Genomic DNA, 14348 nt, shown 5'->3' on the forward strand with positions numbered 1-14348 from the left:
AGTTACTTTTCTCAACAACTGAAATTTAGAATAGTGTGATTAAGAAAAATATGTGAACTGTTTGCAATTTCAAATTAATATTGAAATGTACAGGTTTAGAATTTTCTACAGTGAAAAGTTTTCGGAACTTCAGTATTCAAAAAAGTATACAAAAGCTAGACGTTAAGAACGTATCCAATAAGCGAGCAAAGCGAGCATCGAAATGAACTGCGAAAGCAGTTTCGGGATTGGCGAGAGCCAGCGAGCAGGGGGCGAAGCCTCCTAGTATTATATAAATTTAATACATCATATAGTTGTTAACTTACTCTAATGTTTGAATTGTTAGCAAATTATGGTTTGCAACCAACTGGACTTTTCCAGTTTCGAAAATTCCAAAGATCTAGCAGAGTAGATTTCGAGCTTACAAGACACGATCGGAAATAAGGATATCAAATCCGACACCGTGCGTTCCTCATCGGGTAACAAACATAGCTATGTTCATCGAAAAACTAAACCAGCCTCACCAACTGGGTGGTTTTTCAATTTAAGCACTACGTCTTAACGAATAGCACTAATTCAATGTTTTGAAAAGGTGCTTGATCGAAAAACTTATCGCTTCAGAATATAAGTTTGTTTAACGTTATTCTCTTACCAACAATCAACTGTAATCTCTGAGCAAAAGTTTAAACAGTTTCGTAAATTCGTATCGCTTTCAGGTAATAGAATTCACGAGTATAATCTAAGCAAATTCTTCAAACTGAAACTAAGCTTAGAATTTTTATTCGAAACGAACGAAATCCTTTAAAGGGTACTTAATTCATTATTTTTTTTATAAACAATGGTAGTGATTTTTAAAACTGAGCGCTCGGTTTAAAAGTCTGAAATACCTTTTATTTCGTGTAGTGTTTGTGGTAGTTTAATTTTAAGATTCGGTTGAAAGTTAAATACCGAATAATGAACAGTTAAAACTATTACAAGTGTTTCTCAATGTGGAGATCTTGCAAGTACTGAGATTTACCGTAAGTTTACTTCATTGCTTATGAGGGTACTGTTCCACAACAGAAGTCTGGATTGAGAAGTCTTGAAGCGACTGAAAGAGCGTGAGACTCAGAGAAAGCAGAACGGCCGTCTACCACTTCCACTTCGTGCACCACACTCATACAGCTTTTGCATAACTTCCGATCCATACGTGCAAACTTTTTATCTGCTGTTTGATCATTGTTCCCATATGTCGTAAACTTCTGGTAAATCTCAGTTCCAACAGTAAAGCCTGACTGAACTGTTCGTTTTCGGAAATCAGATTCTATACTTCGAGACAATTCTACTTTGAAAAGGGGTGATATAACGTTACCAAGATATACACTTTCTGAATATTTAAAACGCGACAAATCAACTAAACACATCTTCTCTCATTCCTATCTATGAAAACTAAGCCGATTTCATGCATGGGCAAATACGCGGAAAGTCCAGAGATTTAAATTTATTATATTTAGTTATTTAAAAAAACTGTTGCTCACATGCCGGTACGCAAGCGTGGACTTTGTATGGATTAGTATACGATTGATCTATCAGTTTCATAAGTTTTCGCAAATTTCCGTTTTGAGTAACGCCTATGCTGGCCAGTTCATCATTCAAAAATTCCACTAATTATTCCGTATTATTTTTCAATAATCTTTTGGACACCGAAATGAACACAAACTTATATTCAAATCCTGCTATAACATTGCCTATTTAAAAATAATTTAGAAATTCGTAAGAAAAAACCCATTAAAAATAAATTTTGTTTATATAAAAAAAGGAAAAATTTGATGGAAAGAAATTTGCGTAAATTACGTTATGCATTTAATTCGGATGCGACACTTAACAAGTACAGAAACTTATTAAAATATTTTGTATGACTTATTTAATAACTTTCCGGTTAGACAAGAGATTTTAGTGACAAAACATTTAGGTTTCGCAAAATGGGCATCTTTTCAAAAGATACTTTTAAGTATATTCAATTCTAGAGACCAAAATATGGAGAATTTAAAATAACATCGCGAGATTCAATATATCCTGCACTTATACATTAGTCTGTTAAACGGTGGATTTTTTCTTCGCCGTGATATCTTATTTATTTCGCGATAATATATTATGTATCAGGAATATATATCAACATTACTTTTATTTTTACATTTAGTGTGCAATTATATTTTAATATTTTTTAATTTCCTTATTCAGTTGATATTGACTAGAAATTGTTTTTTGCTAATAATGAGTTATGGTTTAAAAGCGTGTAAAAGGGCTGCATAATTTTTCAGCTCAACAGTAAAGGGTTATTTTCTTGTTACGAAAATAAATTTTTTTTTCTTCTTCTCAAAACTGTCAACTTTAAAAGTAACTCAACATTTGAAATTTATTTATGTTTCAAATTGCTTAATTCTTTTATTTTATTTACTTATGCAATTTAACTAGGTTTAGTTTTCCATTTTCAGAATTTAAAAAAATGCCCTTTGACATTGCAAAATTTTTTAGAACAGATTTAATTTTACTGCCAAAACTTATACGCCTTCAAAAATGATTAAAGATCAATATGTAAACTAAAAAAATTTCTGGGTATGCGAATTTAAGATTACTATATACTTTACAGATTTCATACCAAGCATCTTTGAAAATAAAGAGCAGTAACTTAAAATTAAACTTAAATTAGTTAGAATATTTATCCTAGATTTGAAGATAAAAACTAAATTTTTTCTTTAAAAAAAAAAGACTGATGCGCAAGTTACATAACTGCTAATACTGTGCCATCAGTCCTGTGCAACTTTTGCGTTGCCTTATTAATTAGTTCCTTTAGCCATGTACTAAAAATAAGAGACATTTTAAATTATGAAATAAAAAAGAGATTTAATTCGACATTCGAATAACTGCATACTTCTCATTCATACTAATAGGTAACAGTGAGTTACTACAAAATTTACAGTTTTCTATTTGTTTACACCAGAAAGTGGACAAGTCATAAATGACTGATAAACAAAAGTAACCTTTTCGGAATGAAAACAGGAGACATCGCAAAGGTCATCTAGGAAGGAGTTGATCGATAACAGCTCATCTAATAGGCTTGTGCTGGAGCAAGAGCTGATAACTGGAATTTTTTTTTTTAGATGTGGTCGAATAATGTTACGCTAATTTAGAGATTAAACTATAATTTAGGTCTACAGAACGTGGGATTTTATCAAATTTATATAGATTTAGATTTCGTTTCATAATTTTAGGAAAGATCATAATCATTCATGATAACACTTTACAAGTTACAAAAGTAAAAATTTACTTCTACTTCGTTACTTTCAAAATTAAGTATTTTTATTTCTACTTCTTAACCTAATACGGGATAATCGAAAACTAAAACTACTTTAATTTCTTCTAGGTTTACACATTCATCCAGCAATTTTCCGAATTAATTTTCACGACGTTTCAAAATTGAATGTCTTGTATACTAAATATAGAAAAATGTTACTATTTTTCAATTAAATACTGCTTTACGAGAATGTGTTCTATTTGTTCTGTATAGATACTATAGGCCCAAAAAACGAGTTGCATGTTATCAACTATAAAAAGCGGATTTATTGAGCAAAAGTATACTTTTTCGAATCGTTGCCATGGTGGTAATGAATAGTAGGCATCAAATGATTGGATGGAATTAAAGCATTTGACCGGATAGTGTCCCTCTTTGTTTCTATGTAAAGTATATAAATTACTGGCTTTCGCGTATCAATGTTTGGATATCTGTAAGAAGTTAGAAAATTTTGTTATCTGCTCTCAATTTTATGATTAAAATAAAAAGTTAATGCTACGGAGTTCGCTTATATAAAAATTGCATTCATTAAGTTTTGCAGAAGGTCATGTGATATAGACTTTAGAATACAGCTTCCTTTTGAATGTAGCCTTTCGCTTTACTGCCAAACTAGTCGCTAGGTAATTTAAATATAGTTTAACGAATAGTTTTATTTTATTAGCTTGTAAGTTTGTTTTAACACAAATATTGAAAGAATTATTTAATGAATATCTGGTTGTAGTTTATTGAGAAGCCTTTAATTTAACATTAGACGTTAACCATTATAGTAATAATTTCAGTATAAATTGCTATAAATAGAATTCAGAATCTTACCGTTTTTAAAAAGATGGTACAGGGAAATTTATGTTTGGTTTCCTATCTTCAAGTAGTTTTTAATCACACAAACTTCGGGAGAAGCTGCCTGAACAGTGGCATTCCTGTCTTTCTTCGGGTTGCAGTTTAGGCTGAAAGTAAACATTTTATTGAGAATTTTATTTTCAGCATTAGCTTAAAATAAATTCACAAATGAAACCAGCAATACAATAAGATTATTTGTAGGATATATTAACAGATTTTATAACCGTCGTTGACCAGCCGACCCAATTTTTGGGTTTACGACTTCTAATGTTCAACTCCGTAGCCCTGTAATTTTGAACCCAATCCAGAAGACAAGGGAACTCCTGGATCAAGTACTGCGAGAAATTTTTCCTTCGTGAAGGACTAAACCGCATTTGCGTTACATGGAGAGGAAGACCACGAGAACCTTCCAGGGTTAGCCTGACGGCAAAGAGGTTCTAATCCGTGATTCTTCTACCACTGAGGATATTTCACGTCAACAGTGTGGTCGGTGCAAGCCGGGTGTGGATTCGTATCAACCAGCTATTAGTGGGATTCAATCCCGGTTCATCTCATTGGAAGGAGAACGCACTATACACTGAGCAATCACGGCTCATTGACAGATTTTGAAAGATTAAGTATTAACAGAGATTACCTGCCGTCTTGGAACATTAGTCTGGATAGATTTTTTACAAAGCGGTAGTAAATCTGTCTCTTCGAATGATTTATCATGGTAAGGGAATCCAATTTTGAAACTAAAAACTCATATTCATACATTTTAACATTAAATTGCTACATCCGAGGTACAGTGTAGTTTCTACATTGTTTAGTTTCTACATTATTATTGTAGTTTATACATGAATTAAGCTGCTGTCAGCGATAAAAATTTTCCTCAATGTTCTCCAAGTCGGCAACACATTACACACTAATTATAAATTAAACGAAGGAAGACTTAAATATCACAAATACAGTTTCGAAAGTATCATACAAGTATCTTACAAGATTAAGATAGTAATGAGTGAAATAGAGTCGGATCAAAAGCGGAAATATGCTATACTGAGCCAAACCAACACTAATTGATCAGAAGTGACAAGTTTAATCTGTTGCACAAAAATGGGTAAAGATCACACGAATAAGGAATCCAGCGATTTTTGCCATATTTATCTAAAAGCAAATCTGAAGTAATAAACTTATGCATTTTTAATCTAATACACAGATTTAAAAGTACGAGACTAGTGGAGATAACTTCGTTTTGATAGTGTACAAAGACTAAAATAAAATTAGAACTTCACACATTTCAATATGGCAGTAATTTAAAGGGAGATCACTTCTCGCTCTTGATCGACATCAGGAATTTGATCCAGAATTACAGATTATAAGACCATTTTATATTTAATACACTCTGCATTAAAAGCATTTGAAAATATTGCAGCTTTTTTCTCCATTCTACCTAATCCTTTCATAAGGTTTTTGCAATAGCTCAATTTCAACACAAAAGAGACATTTACATCGAATCTATTATTCCAATAAACTCTTTTCGTGAAAAGGTTGCCTATATTTATCACTTTTTCACATATTTAAATTTGAAAAAAATTGAGAAATTCAGGTGTTTCAAATATTTGATGATTGGTTATTGGTTATTGCAATATTACATTAATTTTCAAGCTTGTGAACTCAAAATAGGCTTATAAACCTTCGTCAAGTAGAAGAGGATAGATAGCACAATAGGAGAGGCACAACAAAATCATATTTGATGATAAACAGTTTGAAAGATTAAATTTTTAAAAAATACTCATAGCTAGAAGATGCCTAACTTTGTAGTACAATAGAACTTATTTAACATCACTCGTGAATAACGATTTCTCTTTTTAAAATCTTTTCACCTTTTGGTACCTTTTCCTATATCAAAACAAGAAGAAAAAAAATTACCGGTATTTAACAGAGTCTGTAATATAGTTTTCAAGAACTAGAAGAGTTTGACTCTCTTACAATAGAACTTGTAAAGCTGAGTAAACAAACTATGAATTAATATTTTTCTTGAAATTTTATCCAATTTTGAGCTTTTGTCTGCTATTGGAAGTTAGTCAAAATTTAAAATTGCTTAGTTGAAGAAATAATCTTGCGTAGTTAATGCTACACGTTTTGTCTTCCAATTTACTACAGCCGTTAGGAAAATATGTTCTACATTCAATTTTTAACGTCAGAGGCTCCGCCAATTAAAAAGTGAAAGAATCTCAAGAATAGACTATCAGTGTGGGCGAACTTTATCTCACATTGTCAAAAATTAAACTTTAAAAATTCTCTACCATATAGAGATTCATAATTTGATGCCTGCAACCAAGGTAAATAGATAATCACTGCGACAGTAATTTTACTAAGAGTCTCACTCAAAGTGTGTAACTACGATAAACAACTAGAGTGTCCCGAGTTAGACAGGGTTGGACTATGTGCTTTGCTATGTCTATTAAACATTTGTAGTCTTAAATTTATTCAAAATTGCCATACATGTTGAAATTAATACTTTTTTGGACAAATATACTATAAGATGAAAGTGTTTTTAAAGTAGGGAGATTGAATGTAGGGCTTAGTGGCACAAGGTCCAAATGCTGTGCCAAGCAATACGGTAAAATAATTCAAAAGCTTAAGTGCATACAAGATTTACTTGTATATTATAACTGATAAAGCAGTACTAGTAAGAGAATTAAAGTTGGGAGAATTATTGCCCTTAAACACAATTTGCAAGACATTTTGAATACCTCAAAGCCTATCAACTTTTGTGAACAGTTAGTAGTGTAACTAAACAATGGAATCAGTACGGTTCTTTATTGAGGTAGCTATGAGCAAATATAAGACAAAAATGATTTTAAAAAAATGTTTGAGATTACAGCCAGGATCGGAATCTTAGGTCGGAGATTTAAGAGTAGGGGAGAGTGGGGACAATTGTAACATTTTTTACTTAACTATTTTTAACTAACAAAAAATCCAATATATTATTAGTATTTATTGACAGACGTGTAAAGTAGACTATCCTCTACTAGAAGAAAAATAAATACCTGATTTTAAATATTATTATATTAGTTATTAACAATTTTTGACAGTCGTGCACTTGTTACAATTGTCCCCACTTACGGGGTCAATTGTAACAGTTCATAAATTCAACTAAAACATAGTTAATTATACATATTATCATAGTTGTGATATATTTTTTTAATGATCAAAATAGTAGTGATATTTTAGGAGTAAAAATAATAATGAGCAAATGAACAGAGACCTAAAGGGTTAAACTTTTAACTTTAAGGGGTTAAAAATTTTAATTTATGATGTGAAAAGTGACAAATAAAATAATGCTCATGCAACATAATATAAATGCTATAGGAAACTATTGGTGGTTCTTAAAGACTTAAGTAATAGTTTGTAAGCATAAGATTATTTATTTTCAACTGTTACAATCGTCCCTTTACTTATTGTTACAATTGTCCCCAAGACGCCATTTCAGCTTCATTTGTTAAAAACAATGCTAATTAATTAGCAAAACTAATCTTTTTTTTATTGAAATGTTAATTAAGGTGTCCACTTACATATTCGGTTACTAATTTTTATTTGTTTAAACAAAATTACTTTGTTACAATATAGTATTCTAATACCAAAAAAAGCACTTGCGTGGAGTGAAAATATTTTTTGCGATGTAACTCTTTCAAAAGTACATAAAAATGGTGGCCATCAGGGGTGTACATGTAGATTTGTTAAATGCTGCTTGTGCGCCACCTAGGAACCAAATCTAGAACCCGACACTCGAAATTTTTGTTCTGTTACAATCGTACCCTGTTACAATTGACCCCACTCTCCCCTACTAATTTTTTTTTATTTGCCGTGAATTTCTCTAAGATTTCCTTATTCAAATTCTGAAAGATTTTTTAATAGATTGCTGCAAAAAAAAAACTTTTGTGAAGTGCTAAGTTCTGTATACGGAGAAAATATCAACTCTGTAGCATCTTCAACCTAAAAGTTAACACAATCCACGTGAATCCCTTATATTCAGAGTTCAGATATTTTAAACTGGGACTAGATTTTTTTTCACACAAGAGTTTATGTTGATAGAATAATATTAAATTAAAATAAGATAGTTACGGTTAATTATCTTTGAATTTAAAGTAGAACTACTGAAATAAAAGCGGATTAAATATTTGAAAAATACATATTGTTAAGTATCAGTTTTATGCAGACACGTCAGAAAAAATTACCTTATAGAATACGAAATTTTTTTTAAAAATCCTTATCAGAATCTGAGAATTCAAACTAAAAAAAAATACTGTATTATCTTTTTAAGTGAGTAACATAATTTAGCCCCTTCGGACCTGGCGTTCGGTATACCGGACATCAATTTTATTTCATAATAACTTAATAAACATCAGAATCACGTTTCTGATGTTTGGTTCATTTGATGAAGCTGCCACTGGCTTCTAAAGATGATATCTTTAAGCTGTCGGGAATGTTTGAAATAAAGGGAATAACTTGACGTTATAAAAATATTCCGACTAAAGGGAATGGGGATAAAGGTTAAATACATTAAATTTCCAAATTAAAACATTTAAATCAGATGTTGATATTGTGTACGCAGTGTTTTACTTACCTTACTTTTAAAATCTGAAAAGGAAAGAGGCCGTAGAAAAATATAATTCTGGGATTTGGCAAGATATCTTTCAAAATTTCCAGGAATTTGAGTCTTCAAATCCAAATTTTATTCGAATACAGAAAAATCACAATATGCACAATTTAAAAAAAAACTACTGTTTCTTCCAACCAACTTTAATCAACAACACTTTGCCGAATTGGCTATCTAACGTTTAATTAAGCTGAACAGACCTGGCCTCACAAACCTGAGACGGTAGAGCTCCTTACCATACTCATATGTTGTAGTTATCTTAACATCAGCCCCGCAAGGGGCTATAACTAATTCATCTGAGTGGGAATGTATGATAAATCGCCGAAGCGCAGTTAAATGGTGAAGGTTGGGGTTCAGTAACATTTACTGAGTGAAAATTAAAATAAAATAGCGAGATTTAAACAAACAAATTTAAGAGAGAAAAGAGGTTTTTGTGGCAGACTGTCTCGCCTCCTCCAGAGCTTCGCAGGTGCACAGTAGCCACATAGCCTCAGAGAAATAGGAAAAATACATGATAATAAATGCGCAAATATATATACAAGTATTTACAACTATTTACAAAATTTACGGGAGAATACCCCATCGGATAGGAAAAAGGCGGTTGCAGGGCTATATTTTATGTTGTCTTTGATGAGCTCAAAATCAAAGTTTTTTAAGTAGTTGCACGTATTACAGGAGAGTGCATCTCTGAAAAAATTTGCACATAGTTCAGCTATGTGTTCATCTATTTTGTTGATTAATTTTGTTGATTTAATCATGAGGTTATTTATATTATCAGTACCGAGAGCTTTATTATTCTGAAATTTGGTGATAATACTGGTGATCTCTTCCATAATGGCTGGATTTGAGGTTAACTGATAGTCATTTGTCAAGAAATTATTGACAGCATTAATGATAATATGATCAGAATTTGCATCAATAGGATCATCATTGAGCGAAAATTGTCTTTCCGTTGTGTCTGCGAAAATTTCGCATTTATCAGTATCGGAATAAGTCTTGCCATTTGGACCATTAAGCGACATGTTAGTGGTCTTATTCGACTTTAGAGATTGTACCATGTTCCAAGCGGTTTTGTTCTAAGTGGTAAGACTCTCAACCTTTTCATTCCAGGTATCTTTTTTTAATTCATCAATTTGCTTCTTTAAACTTTTGATAAAGTTATTCAGCTCATTTTTAATATTTGGGTCCAATGTTCTCTGATATAATTTCCTTAAATTATCCTTCATTTTAATTTGACATTTAATATAGAATGGCAATAATCGTTCCTGATTTCAGTGCTATATGAGGCAATTTTAGCTCCTTACCATTAGTATGCTCTGCCTTTTTATACCCTTCAAAAATACCGATAATGATTATTTTATACAACACAATATTTTATGAAGAAAATTATGGGGCCTCCCTGACCGAGAGGTATCACCCGCCAAACGCAGTGTGAAGCGTGGTGGTGGGGAGGTTTGAATCCCGCCGTAACTCTGGATGTATTCTTTATGATGCCCTTCTCTAAACTGTTCTATATGTCCTTCTACTTGACAAAGGTTTATAAGCCTAAATTGAGCAAATAAGCCTGCAAATGTATGTAATTTCAATAAAGCAATACGGAAGAATATTGTGGCCACTTTGGCCGAGTGGTTTCACAATTCCGCCAAATGCTCAGCATAGAGGTACCAGTTCGAACCCTGTCGTGATCCTGGAAGAGTCACTGCAGTGTCCTTCTCCGACTTCTTTTATCTGTTTTTCAACTTAACAAGGCCATATAAGCTGTACTTTGTAATGACTACATAGCCCTCCATATATAAGTGTAATAATAAATAAAGAGAAAATTTTACTCTCGGTAGCCTACAGATAATGATCTTCTTATAAGCGTTCTGAAACGTTAACGTAGTGGGACGTAATCCTGGACGCATCTTTCCTTCTCTATTTATGATCATAAAGTATGCTATCTGTTCTTCAATTTGAACTGGATTTATAAGTTTACTGCAGAGACTTGTAACTTACAAGCTAATAGCATACTAAAGATTATCCAAAAATCAAATATGTTGCCGTATCATATTGGTAGTATTAGGGTGATCGGAAGACATAAGCTAAGCTAGAGAAGATTGCAAATTTGTGCCTTGTAGTTGCTAAAAAAATTTAACTCTTGAAATAGAATCGTACACAAATGAGTTTTCTAAAATTTTGTATCAGTAGGATACTGCCACCGAGAGACTAAAATCCTGAACTCCGACTGTATTGCAGGTTTGAGCTCTTGTAGTTACTGAACAGCCTCATCAATTCCGCGTGAACAGCTTACAAACTATTTCCTAAAAGTAGGACTTACTTAATATATTGTCCCGCAGTGGACTGATCGTTAAAACACGGCTCCTAGCAGATCACCGAAGTCAAGCATCACTGTCTGCGGTCAGCGTGCGGATGGGTGACCACTTGGATCAATCTGCGTAGGGACCGAGAGTGTGAGGTATTGGTTCTCGTTAAACTGTTCTACCGTAAAGTGCTCGACTTCGCGTGCAGGTCATCGGGCTACCGAAGCGGGGGTGCCATCCCCTCTGCAGAGGATCAAAATTGTGATGGTATGTTTTCGGATCATCCTCAGGGATATATTTCAGACCGTCGCCAATAGCCTATTGTGCAGCTCTAATGCGACGTAAATGAACTACAATAACAATAGCAGGTTTAAGCTCTTGTAGTTACTGAGCAGCCTCATCAATTCCGCGTAAACAGCTTACAAGCAATTTCCTAAAAGTAGGACTTACTTAACGTTTTATATGATTGCATTGCCAGGACGAGGTGGTTGAAAAACTAAGATCCCCGCAAGTTGCAACAAGAAGGATGCAAGTTTGAGCCTTAAAGTCATTGTTGACCTTCGCTGGCTGATAAACAAAAAGAATATTAACTATCATTTGAAGTAGAACCAACCTGTATTAGTTGTGGGAAAAATAGGTTGAAGTCCCTTGTTGTGTAACCCAAGTTCAAATTCTTTTGTTTCTGAAAAATGTCAATTCTCACATGAGAGTAGTAGATGAGCTCATTGTTGTAAAACAAGTTTGCTGTAAAAATGGAACTTAAAAATTTTCCAAGATTAGGCGAAAAAGGTAAAAAGAGTAATTAACATTAGGAGTCCAAACTTCAGACCCGCCCCTGGACAATTTTCGGGGTCGCTGCAATCTGTGAAATATGGCCGCAACAGTTTTTAAACAGAAAAGTTTGGACCTTTTAAAGTTAACTTTACTTTTTCGCGTATTTCATCCTATCTTAAGAACTTTTTATGGGAATTGAAGACTTTTTATAAAAATTTTTTCATTTGATGATAGTTTCATGCTATAAATATTTTTCATTTCGACTTAAAAAAGTTCTTGAGATGTAGGGAAATACGCATAAATCAAAAATAACATTAAGAAGTCTGAACTTTGGATCTCCTGCTCAAACTATTGGAATCTTATTTCCCAGATTGCAGCTACCCCCTATATTTTGAGGGTCAGAAATCCATATTTTGATAGTCATTTAAACACAAGCAGAAACATTCTTATTCACCTTGCTATACCAGCCAACGTGTCCAAATGCACATGCACTAACATAGTGGTATGAATCATGGTTAAGAGTCATGGTTTACTTGTTTAATTACTACTGCGCTTAAAAAACTGTAAGTGGATACATTTTATAGAAAGAGGCCAGTTTCTAAATTAAATAAATTTAAGGGATTTAAAGCTAATAACTCTTTACTCGTAGTTTGCATTTCCAGAAAAAAAAATTACGTCTCTTATTAAAAAATAACCTTAAATATAAATTAGGGTTATTTTTAAGATTAGATAGCTAGTTTTAAGAAGTACACTCTGTGTGCAAATATTTATTTACATAAGTGTACATAATTTAGGATTACATGCATGTTCATTACACCTGTTTTTCACACATGCATGAAAAGACCATAATGGATGTGGGTTAAATTAAAATGATGAAATCATTCAATAAATATGCATACTTTGTGCTTCAAATTCGTTAAAAAATCTGCGAAGAGAAAAACTCTACAGTGATTTTTTGAGCAACGGAAGCAGCTCAGCTGAATTGGAAATCAATCATTATGTAATTGTTACGTCGCAAGAGTTCTAAAAAAATTTTGAAATATTTTCACTGAAATGATTGCTGTAAGATAAATAATAGTGATGACGTAATTGTTATTCTTTGGAAAACTTCTTCTTTGACAAATAAGATTAAAATGTCGTTTTTATTTTTATAAGTATTTTTTGTTATTTCTTTATTTTTTTATATTTATCTTTCAATATTTATATAACAAATCTTAATAATTAAGAAAATAGAAAATGTTGAGGGTTCAAGATTTCTAATAACTTTTAACCCTTTGACGCAGAATTGTCATTAAATATATTTTTCATACTGTTTTCATTCATTTGTTTTAATTTAGGTCAATATAAGTGAAAAATTTAACATTTAGCGTTTTAATAATTTTGTTTATGAAATACAGCATCTGACACCAGCGCTCCTTTTTACGTTAACTCCTTTTTACGTACTTTTCAAGCATGGTGCACTTTTAAAAAATAATTATTAAAATTTGCACTTTTTTGCAGTTATTTTGATCTTTATCTTGAAATTTCTTTAATTTACAAAATCAATTATTGATAACTTTTTGAGTATGGATGGAAAAAAAATTTAAAACTACTTTACTTTTTTTTTTACAAGCACAAATATAATTCCGAGAACCTAACTGATTTTTTTAATAACTATTTCCCTTTTTTTCGCAATTAAAAAATTCCTAAATATATTTTAATTTATTATTAGAGCTCCAGAAAATAATATATATATATATGGGACATCGGTGTCCTATCTACATCAAAGGATTGATTGTATTTAGATTATTTACTGTTTCATTGAATCATTTTTTTAAATCTATTTTTAATTAATTTTTAAATGTGGCCAAATTCTTTCATCTATTTTATGTTCTATAATTTAATCACAATTCCCTCACGGCAATTAAGAAACTGGGCAATTTTTGCGAAGAATTTTAATAAGTCAATTTCAGCAAGAAGAACTTATCATATTGATTATGCCGAATAATACTTTTTATCTCTATATTTGTAAACTTTTTAAAATTAAAAATAATATATGTTGATTATACTTAATTCAAATTAACCACTTTTACTAAATAATAATCAAATATGCATCAATTTCACCTCTTGCATGTAAAAAAATGGCATTTCTTTGTAAAAATATTTCATAATAACATGCAAAAATACTTTGGAATATTAAAATATTTATTTCGAAGATTAATAAATCAGTTTAAAGTGCACACTTAATCCGTTTTTCTGTAAAAATAATTGCACAATTCGGTCATTACATTTGAGCATGCATCTAAAGGTTAAGATTCTTATTTTTATAATCTTTCACACAGAAAATAACTTATATAGTGCTGCCACTTGTAAAGGTAATTAGCAAATCATCATGTAACGGCAACTTTATTATTATTATTTTTTTAAACATCTGTAAACAAAAGTTTTGGTGTTACACTGACTCAGTTACCAATAATGACAAATATTGTCCTTTTTCGTTTGAAAA

General features: G+C 31.6%; 1 long non-coding RNA gene across 1 annotated transcript in view; it reads right to left on the reverse strand.

Moving 5' to 3' along the window:
* Positions 1 to 14348, reverse strand: part of LOC139424999 (uncharacterized) — a 45815-nt gene that overhangs the window by 15499 nt on the left and 15968 nt on the right. Inside the window, exon 2 of the long non-coding RNA XR_011636150.1 lies at positions 4124 to 4254. This is a non-coding gene — a long non-coding RNA (uncharacterized lncRNA). The remainder of the gene's footprint in view (positions 1 to 4123; positions 4255 to 14348) is intronic.

Source organism: Parasteatoda tepidariorum, chromosome 2 (assembly GCF_043381705.1).
Source record: "Parasteatoda tepidariorum isolate YZ-2023 chromosome 2, CAS_Ptep_4.0, whole genome shotgun sequence".
NCBI classification, from domain to species: Eukaryota; Metazoa; Arthropoda; class Arachnida; order Araneae; family Theridiidae; genus Parasteatoda; species Parasteatoda tepidariorum.